The following is an 8728-nucleotide window of genomic DNA, read 5'->3' as shown; positions in this document are numbered from 1 at the left end:
GGCTGAACAAACCCAGCTCCCTCAGCCGCTCCTTGTAGGACTTGTTCTCCAGACCCCTCACCAGCTTTGTTGCCCTTCTCTGGACTCTTTCAAGCACCTTGGTGTCCTTTCAAGCACCCTCAAATGTAGCGATGGGCCCAAAACTGAACACAGTACTCAAGGTGCAGCCTCACCAGAGCCGAGTACAGGGGGACAATCACTTCCCTAGCCCTGCTGGCCACACTGCTTCCTATGCAAGCCAGGATGCTGTTGGCCCTCTTGGCCACCTGAGCACACTTCTGGCTCATATTCAGCCGACTGTCCACCAATACTCCCAGGTCCTTCTCTACCTGGCAGCTCTCCAACCATTCCTCTCCCAGCCTGTAGCTCTGCTTGGGGTTATTGCGCCCCAGGTGCAGGACCCGGAACTTGGCCTTGTTAAACTTCATACAGTTGACCTCAGCCCATCGGTCCAGCCTATCCAGATACTTCCTGCAGAGCCTTCTTACCCTCAAGCAGATTGACACACGAACCTAACTTGGTGTCATCTGCGAACTTACTGAGGGTGCACTCGATGCCCTCATCCAGATCATCGATAAAGATATTAAAGAGGACTGGCCCCAGTACCAAGCCCTGGGGAACGCCAGTAGTGACTGGATTGACTCCATCCACCATGACTCTATGGGCCCAGCTATCCAGCCAGTTTTTAACCCAGCAAAGCGTACGCCAGTCCAAGCCACGAGCAGACAGTTTCTTGAGAATGCTGTGGGAAATGGTGTCAAAAGCCTTGCTGAAGTAAAGGTAGACCACATCCACAGCCTTTCCATCATCCACCAAGCGCATCACTTTGTCACAGAAGGAGCCAGAGAAGGTTCGTCAAGCAGGACCTGCCTTTCATAAACCCATGCTGGCTGGGCCTGATCATCTGGTTGCCCTGTAAGTGCCACGTGATGACACTCAAGATAATCTGCTCCATGAATTTCCCTGGCACTGGGGTCAAACTGACCCTATAGTTTCCCGGGTCTGCCCTCCAGCCTTTCTTGTAGATGGGCGTCACGTTTGCTAGCTGCCAGTCAACTGGGACCTCCCCCAGTAGCCAAGACTGTTGATAAATGATGGATAGGGGCTTGGCCAGCTCCTCCGCCTGTTCTCTCAGTATCCTTGGGTGGATCCCATCCAGCCCCATCAACTTGCATACATCCAAGAGCCGTAGCAGGTCTCCAACCATTTCCTCATGGATAGTGAGGGCCACATTCTGCTCCCCATCCCCTTCCACCAGCTCAGGGTACCGGGTATCCAGAGAGCAACTGCTTTTGCCGCTAAAGACTGAGGCAAAGAAGGCATTAAGCACCTCTGCCTTTTTCTCATCTTTTGTAACTAAGTTCCCCCCGCATCCAGTAAAGGATGGAGATTCTCCTTAGTCCTCTGTTTAGCATTGATGTATTTGTAAAAACATTTTTTGTTGTCTTTGACAGCAGTAGCCAGATTGAGCTCCATATGAGCTTTGGCCTTTCTAATTTTGTCCCTGCACTGCCTCACAACATCCTTATAGTCCTCCCAAGTGGCCCACCATCTTTTCCAAAGATTGTAAGCCCTCTTTTTTCTCCTAAGCTCAAGACACTATTCTCTGTTCAGCCAGGCCAGTCTTCTTCCTCACTGGTTCGTCTTTGGGCACGTGGGGATAGACCACTCCTGCACCATTAAGATTTCCTTCTTGAAGAGCGCCCAGCCTTCCTGGGCTCCTCTGCCCTTCAGAACCACCTCCCAAGGGACTCTGCCAACCAGTGTCCTGAACAGTTCAAAGTCAGACCTCCGCACGTCCAATACAGTGGTTTTACTGGTCCCCTTCCTGGTTTCTCCAAGAATGGAGAACTCTACCATTTCATGGTCACTCTGCCCAAAACAGTTTCCAGCCACCACATCTCCCACCAGTCCTTCTCCGTTTGTGAAGAGAAGGTCTAGCGAGGCACCACCCCTGGTAGGCTCACTAACCAGCTACGTCAGGAAGCTATATTCCACTTTCTCCAGAAACCTCCTAGACTGCTTTCTCTGGGCTGTGTTGTGCTTCCAGGATATATCTGGGAAGTTGAAGTCCCCCACAAGAACAAGCACTGATGATTTTGCAAGTTTTGTCAGCTGTCTGTAGAACTCCTCATCCGTCTCCTCATCCTGGTTCGGTGGTCTATAACAGACCCTCACCAGGATGCTTCCCTTGTTGGCCTTCCCACTGATCCTGACCCATAAGGACTCAACCTTATTCCCAGCCTCAAGTTCCAAGACATCAAAACTCTCTCTGATATAGAGAGCCACACTATCACCCCTTCCATGCTGCCTGTCCCTTCTGAAGAGCCTATAGCCAGACATTGCAGCACTCCAATCATGAGAGTGGTCCCACCACATTTCCGTGATGGCAACCAAGTCATTGCCTGCCTGCCGCACGTTGGCTTCCAGCTCCTCCTGTTTGTTACCAATGCTGCATGCATTAATGTAGATGCACTTCAGTTGTGCCATTGCCTTCTCTTCCAGCCTTGCCAATAACCATGCAGAGAAGCCTCAAGCAAGCAGGCGAGTAAGTGTGTAGTAGTAATAATGTAAATTAAGAAATACTGTTGACAAGTGTCACTATCTACCTCTGGCACAGCCTGTACAAATGCCGTGGTATCTGTATTTCATTTGTTCTCTGTCCATGGAAACATATACAGAGTGGAAAGGCTTTACCTTTTTAAGATTAGTCAGTAAGCACTTTGCTATCCTGGTAACCCCCAAAAAACACTTTGTAAAATGTCAGTATTCAGTCTGAACTTTTCTTTCCACCTTCGTATGTGCTTGGTATCAGGATTTCTAAATATTCCTTTTAAAAAATACTCGGGCAAATAGGTCAGCCTTGGCCTTCTGGAACAAGAAATCTTTAATTTCTTGGAAATATGTTAAGTTGTATCCAGAGTCCATTATATATAGTATAGGACATTACTGGGCCTCAGCTGGCTGACAGCTCCAAGCTGGCTGGTCAGTTCAAGCTATAGTTGGCTCCAGTCCCAGAAAGAGTGGAAGACACTGCAAAACTAACGATCTGCTGGTTCCATCACAAACATCCCCAGCTGAAAACCCTTTGCAAGCATAAAAGGGCTTTGTGGGACTCTTGTGGCCAAAAAAAAGGTGCATGCAGAGAACCCCTGTTCTGGAAGGAGATGATGTCTGATTTCCACAAGAGGTTTTCCATGGTATTTGGTTACTGTAGCACGGCCTTAGTTACAATATCATCTCTTCTCCTTGCTACTTCCTCTCGATGCCATGATAATACATGATGCCCTACTTCCTCCTCATAACACATTTCAAGAACATCAGTGCCATAATGTATCATAATGCTGTAAAACAATGTAAAATAATGACAACCTCTGTATGAGTTTCAGGTAGATGTTCACACTAGAATCTCTGCTCATTCATTTATGAAGGACCCTACCTCACCTTCTTCCTCTAATACAGCTCCTCCTCCATGAAAGGCTCAGAGTAGAGAAGTATTTCTCTTGTCCATCGTTGAGTTGCACACAAGAGCCCAAATAATAATGGAAGAATCCTTCAGACTGAGTTCAGTTCTACTGCTTTGCTGCACACAGCAATAACTGTCCCCTACAGATATAGACAAGATGCACTTGGCATACTGGCTTTGCACTTCACAGGAGGAGAGCCTTTGCTGGTGTCACCCAAGCAGACAAAAGCTTGCTGCCTCCTTCTGGACACAACCTCCTGTTCGCCAGTGGTCAGCAAAAGGGAGCAGCTTTGCTTCTTTTTCTAGATCACAGGGCTGGGATCAATGTACCAAGAAGCTGAATAAAGGCCAAATCAATTGCATAATGTAAAATACAGAAAAAGCCAGGAGCAGACTTCATAAATATTCTCTTCTTCTTGCAGAACGACCTACCTATTGGGCTTTCCTCTGGGTGGCTATGCCCTCACCATTTTAACAGCACAGAATTAAACAAGACTATACTACAAGCATTCAGCTGAGAGCTGCAGATACACATCTGAACTTAAGACCTTTTTCCGTCTCTTCGTCACTTTTATCTTCTTTTTCTATCTCATATCTTGTCTTCTTCCTTCCCCCTCCCCCTCCCAGTCAGCATTTTTGCAGTTTATATCATACTCAACTCTGGCATTTCAGCAATGCACTTGGAAGTTGCTCCTAAAAGCTAAACTTTATTCTCCCATATGAGTTTTTTTGTTCCACTCTTGAACAGGCATTTCTTGGAAGGGCAAGTACTCACAGAACTATAGCACACGGCAATCATACTACATGTCCAGATGGTATGTAAATATTAATATTCACACAGCTTTTGTATGCACTGAAGATTACAAGATAATTAGGGGCTATATAACCATGTAACTCAGTTTATAATGAGTATGACAGTTATAGGACCAAATTCTGTCATTCTTCCAGGCCTAACTCTTTGGAATCTAATTTTTCCTTTGTTTATGAGGAATTAATCATTTGGAGCCTGATCCAAAAGGCTCTGAAGTCAATGTAAATCTTTCATTGACTGCACCAGGTTTTGGTATAGATTTCTATTTAAGTAAATTCCCTCAAGTCATTTGCAGCCCAAATCTAAGACACATTATAGGCCTCCAGCTACCCCATCTCTCAACAGCAGCCCCACCCCTGAGATTTGTTCCTGGTGAGCATCGTTAGAGGATTACCGCAAATGCTGTGAGTTATCAGAAACCTGCCAAATGCAATTCACCCTTTGGATCAGATGAGGAGCTCAAGTGAAGTCTTTCACTGGGTGTACACTGGGTGCACACATCTTTGAGCATGCTCGTCAAAGAAGGACAGTGTCATTAGGCTACTGTGTTTATGGGTCCACTGCCTGGCTCTGCTCGCACCTGGAACACCAGGCCAGATCCTGCCAGCCAGTGACTCGCATGTGGACCCCAGAAGAAGGACTGTGCCACAGCCAACTCCCTAAGAAAGGAGCATGGCATGGGAGCTGCAAGAATGCAACATGAGCACACATGAGCTTTGGCAGGCATAGCATCAGGAAAGTGCTTCCAGTTTCCCTCCCTCCTTCCCCAGCTGCCATGGTTAAGACTTCACTCTTTCTGCCTTGCACAATTACAGAGTTAGTCAAACCACTTTACCATCTGAACATGGCTCATGGACCCTATTGCTCTTTGTAAGCTGTTTACAGACATTCTGCTTTTTACAGATTTATTCCTTTGACTGCTTTGCTGCTAGCTGTGGATGGTAGCAAATATTGCAGGGATGAGATGCCAATGGACAGATTTCCTCTCAAGCACTGTAAAAGCCTTTCACAGAACAAAACTGTCAACAGACTGTCTCCCTTGCTAAAAAATGGTTATGTTTTAAACCTGAGGAAAACTGACTGGTGAATAGCAAGCAATAAATAATTAATCCTTTAGTTCATACCGGCCATTTTTGTTCTTAGCAAACCATGGAAAGTCAGTTCTTAGTTAATTATGTTCACAAAGAGGCATTTCAGAGAAGTTCACAGATAGGTGAAGAACAACAGCATCACTCTGCTTGAACAGTGAGATTTGTAGTAACGTTTTATGGCATTGTCCCCAAAGAACCCTCTTACAACACTCTCTTACTGTATTTTCCACACACGTGTTCGGTAAAACAGTGAAATATTACACTAAAATGTTTATAAGTCTTCTGAAGTGAAAGTGTTTCTCAGGTAAATGCAAATGTGCTAGGTGTTTATTATTACAGTGTGTTTTGAAGCTGTCTCCACCCCATGTTGTTGTATGCTATCATGCTGGAAGACTGGATTAAAATAGATCTTATTTAAGGCCATTATTTCACTATCAAGCTATCCCATGGTACACAAAAGAAAGCAATCCATAAAGCAATATCTAAAATAGTCCACATTTCACAACAACAGTTATCTATTGTTTCTTCCACTACCCATATATGCTCTATGCTCTGCAGGCTGCGGTTTCACAATACAATGACCTGCTGTGCCCCAGCATCTTATTCCCCACAACCTCTGCTGTGCCTCCCTGCTTATTTGTGTACCCAGCAGAACAAGCTGGCTCATGTTTGGGGTAAAATTTCTTCAGCAAATAATGTCTGAGCTACAAATAGCTTGCAAAGTAGTTGGAATTACATTTGTAAATAGATTATTTAAAAGCTCACATTGAAGTGCTAGAATATCAATTGTGGAGAGTTTCTCTTACTTACCTGCTACGAAAACTTTGTACATATCCATTATAGGACAAATTTCAAAACAATACCATTGACTGCAATTTATTAACTGCTTTTTGAAGTTATTTTAAAAAGGCAAGCCAATGTGTCATTCATTCACATAAGTTTTTACAAATAGCAGTCTCCCATTGATCCCTGAAATAAAACACACAAAGCAGGCTGAACTGAATTTCAGCTTTGATGTTGAATAACTTAAACAAAAGGGCTTACTGTTGTTAATTTCCACTACTACATTTTCATTCGCATGTAAATGGTCATGATTCAATTTGATAACTACCAACTGTGCAAAGCCAATAAAGAAGTGATCTGAATTACCTCCATGCTCTCACGAAAAGATTCTCTTTCCTGATGCCTTTAGCCTTTGCCATGCAGTCAGTGAGGGACAGGAGGCAGCCACCAAGTGCAGGCTTGACTGCTGGACTCTCAGTAGTCAGGAAAATGCAGGAAGAGTGGTAACCAAACCTTTGGAGAAGCACTAGTTGTACTTCACATTTGTAAATTCAACACTACAGTGAATTTCATCTGGATTGTGCGGATTGTCCATAAACTGTCCCTGCTCCTCTGAAAAGCAGAACATCTAAGTTAAAAAAAAAAAAAAAAAAAAAAAAAAAAAAAAAAACTTAGCCTAAAAATTGGGCTTCAACCATAGAAGAGCTTGTTCTGGGTTCTCACAAAAATTATGCTGCAATAGATATCTAATAGATATCTAATGGGTCATAGTGTGTTGTCAGGTCAGTTTTACAAACCTCTGTAAATGATTAACTGAAGTCAGTCAGTGCTATCAGCTGTAGAATAAACCTCTACTGAGAGATATTTTATGGTTGAAGCTCACTGTAGAGGTCAAGTGGGTTACAGCCTTGCAGTTTAGACAAGCACTTATATCTTTCCACCACGTAAGAGCAGTCCCAGCCTTAGAGTGAGGCCTTATGGCCTCAGGACTTATGGCAAAGAATACAGGAATGAGATCTGGGCAAGGATGTATCAATGGACATTTTCATCAACTACATAAGCAAAAACTACAGTCCCTCGCAGAATATACATGAGAGCAATGAGCCAACCAAGCTGTTTCTTTATCTTTACTTCTTACGTTTATTGGCATTTTTGGGGGCACTAACAGGAAAATTATTCAACTGTGGCTCAGGACAGTGGATCAAGAAATGTCATAAATACTCTTTTTGATGATTTTCATAATAGTCACTGCGGCTGATGATGCCAGAGAGGATGATCCAGTGCCTTATCCCAAGGAGACTGCAGCAAGTATTGCCAGCATGCCTGCATGAGTGTTCTCTGAGAGCATGAAGTATTCTGTCCCTCTGTGTGCAAGAATGTCACAGAATCACCTGCTGTCATCCAAATACAAAAGAAAAGCTTCCTAATTATATCAGCTCTCAGACCAGTTAGGTAAATCAACCCTGTAGGTACAACAATTTTATTTTTTTAATAACTTTGTCTCTGTATCTTACTCAGCCTTGTGTTTTGAGGTTCTCATAAATAACAGAAAATGGACTTCAAATGGACTGTATCACTGTTGAAGAACCTAGTCATGGACTTTCTTTGACAGAATAAAGATTGATTTTTAATCTGAGTAAAAGTGAATGTTAGATTGTCTTTTGAGGATTAGATTTGGCATGGCTGAGCACCTTACAACCTTTGTTTCTTCCATGTTGCTGATTATTCCAGTTCTGGGTCTCAGTCACAAGCTAGACACCATCCTCACAGATCCTGTTTATGGGTCTAATGCAAGTACATTTATTATTGTACAGGTTGGCAGGAAACACTGAGGCACAGTGGGTGGAAACTGTGAGCCACAGAAGCATACACACTGCCAGCTCTGCTGCCAGATGAAGAACTAAAGCCGCAGCACCAGTCTGAGCAGTGTGAAACCCATGGAGGACATACGATAAAGCTGTCTACACCTGAGGGTGAAGGGAAGAGTGATAATAAAAGAAAGTCTTCCAGAGAGAGCTGCTACAGAGCTGATCTGTTCACCCAGGACTGGGCTGGCCCCGAAGAGCACTCCCTGAGCTACAGATATGAAAGGCAGCAAAAACCCTGATGAGGATTTTGGGGCATTAACAAGTCAGCTGAAACCCAAAAGATCCTGATAGATATGAGCTTTCTGTGAGTAGATTAAGCATGCTCTTTCTTTCATTTCTTCACCTACCTCTTTTATAAACATTTGTAACTGTGTTGCCTATATTGGATGCTCTAAGTACTTCTCCTGGCACTCTTCCCAAAACTTTCCTTTAATTTAAACCAGTCTAAGGTAGCTGGCTAAGATCAAAGTGTTTTTCATCTAGACTACGGCGAATTTAAAAATCCAAGTACTAGGAAATCATATCAAGTACCCAGCTCCCCCACCATGATACACCAAGACAGCCAAAGGATAAAGGACCTGCCCTTACAAAAGCTATATTGGCCAATTCAAGACTTGGCACTATTAGGAAAGAGAAGCAATCCTGTGACCCTAGCCTTCTCTGGCATGCAGCAAAGTGTTGAGAAGTAGTCATGAATACCAGGAGCCTC

This window comes from Anas platyrhynchos, chromosome Z, assembly GCF_047663525.1.
Source record: "Anas platyrhynchos isolate ZD024472 breed Pekin duck chromosome Z, IASCAAS_PekinDuck_T2T, whole genome shotgun sequence".
Classification (NCBI taxonomy): Eukaryota; Metazoa; Chordata; class Aves; order Anseriformes; family Anatidae; genus Anas; species Anas platyrhynchos.
The sequence above is the reverse complement of the archived record's forward strand: the minus strand, read 5'-3'. Positions refer to the sequence as shown.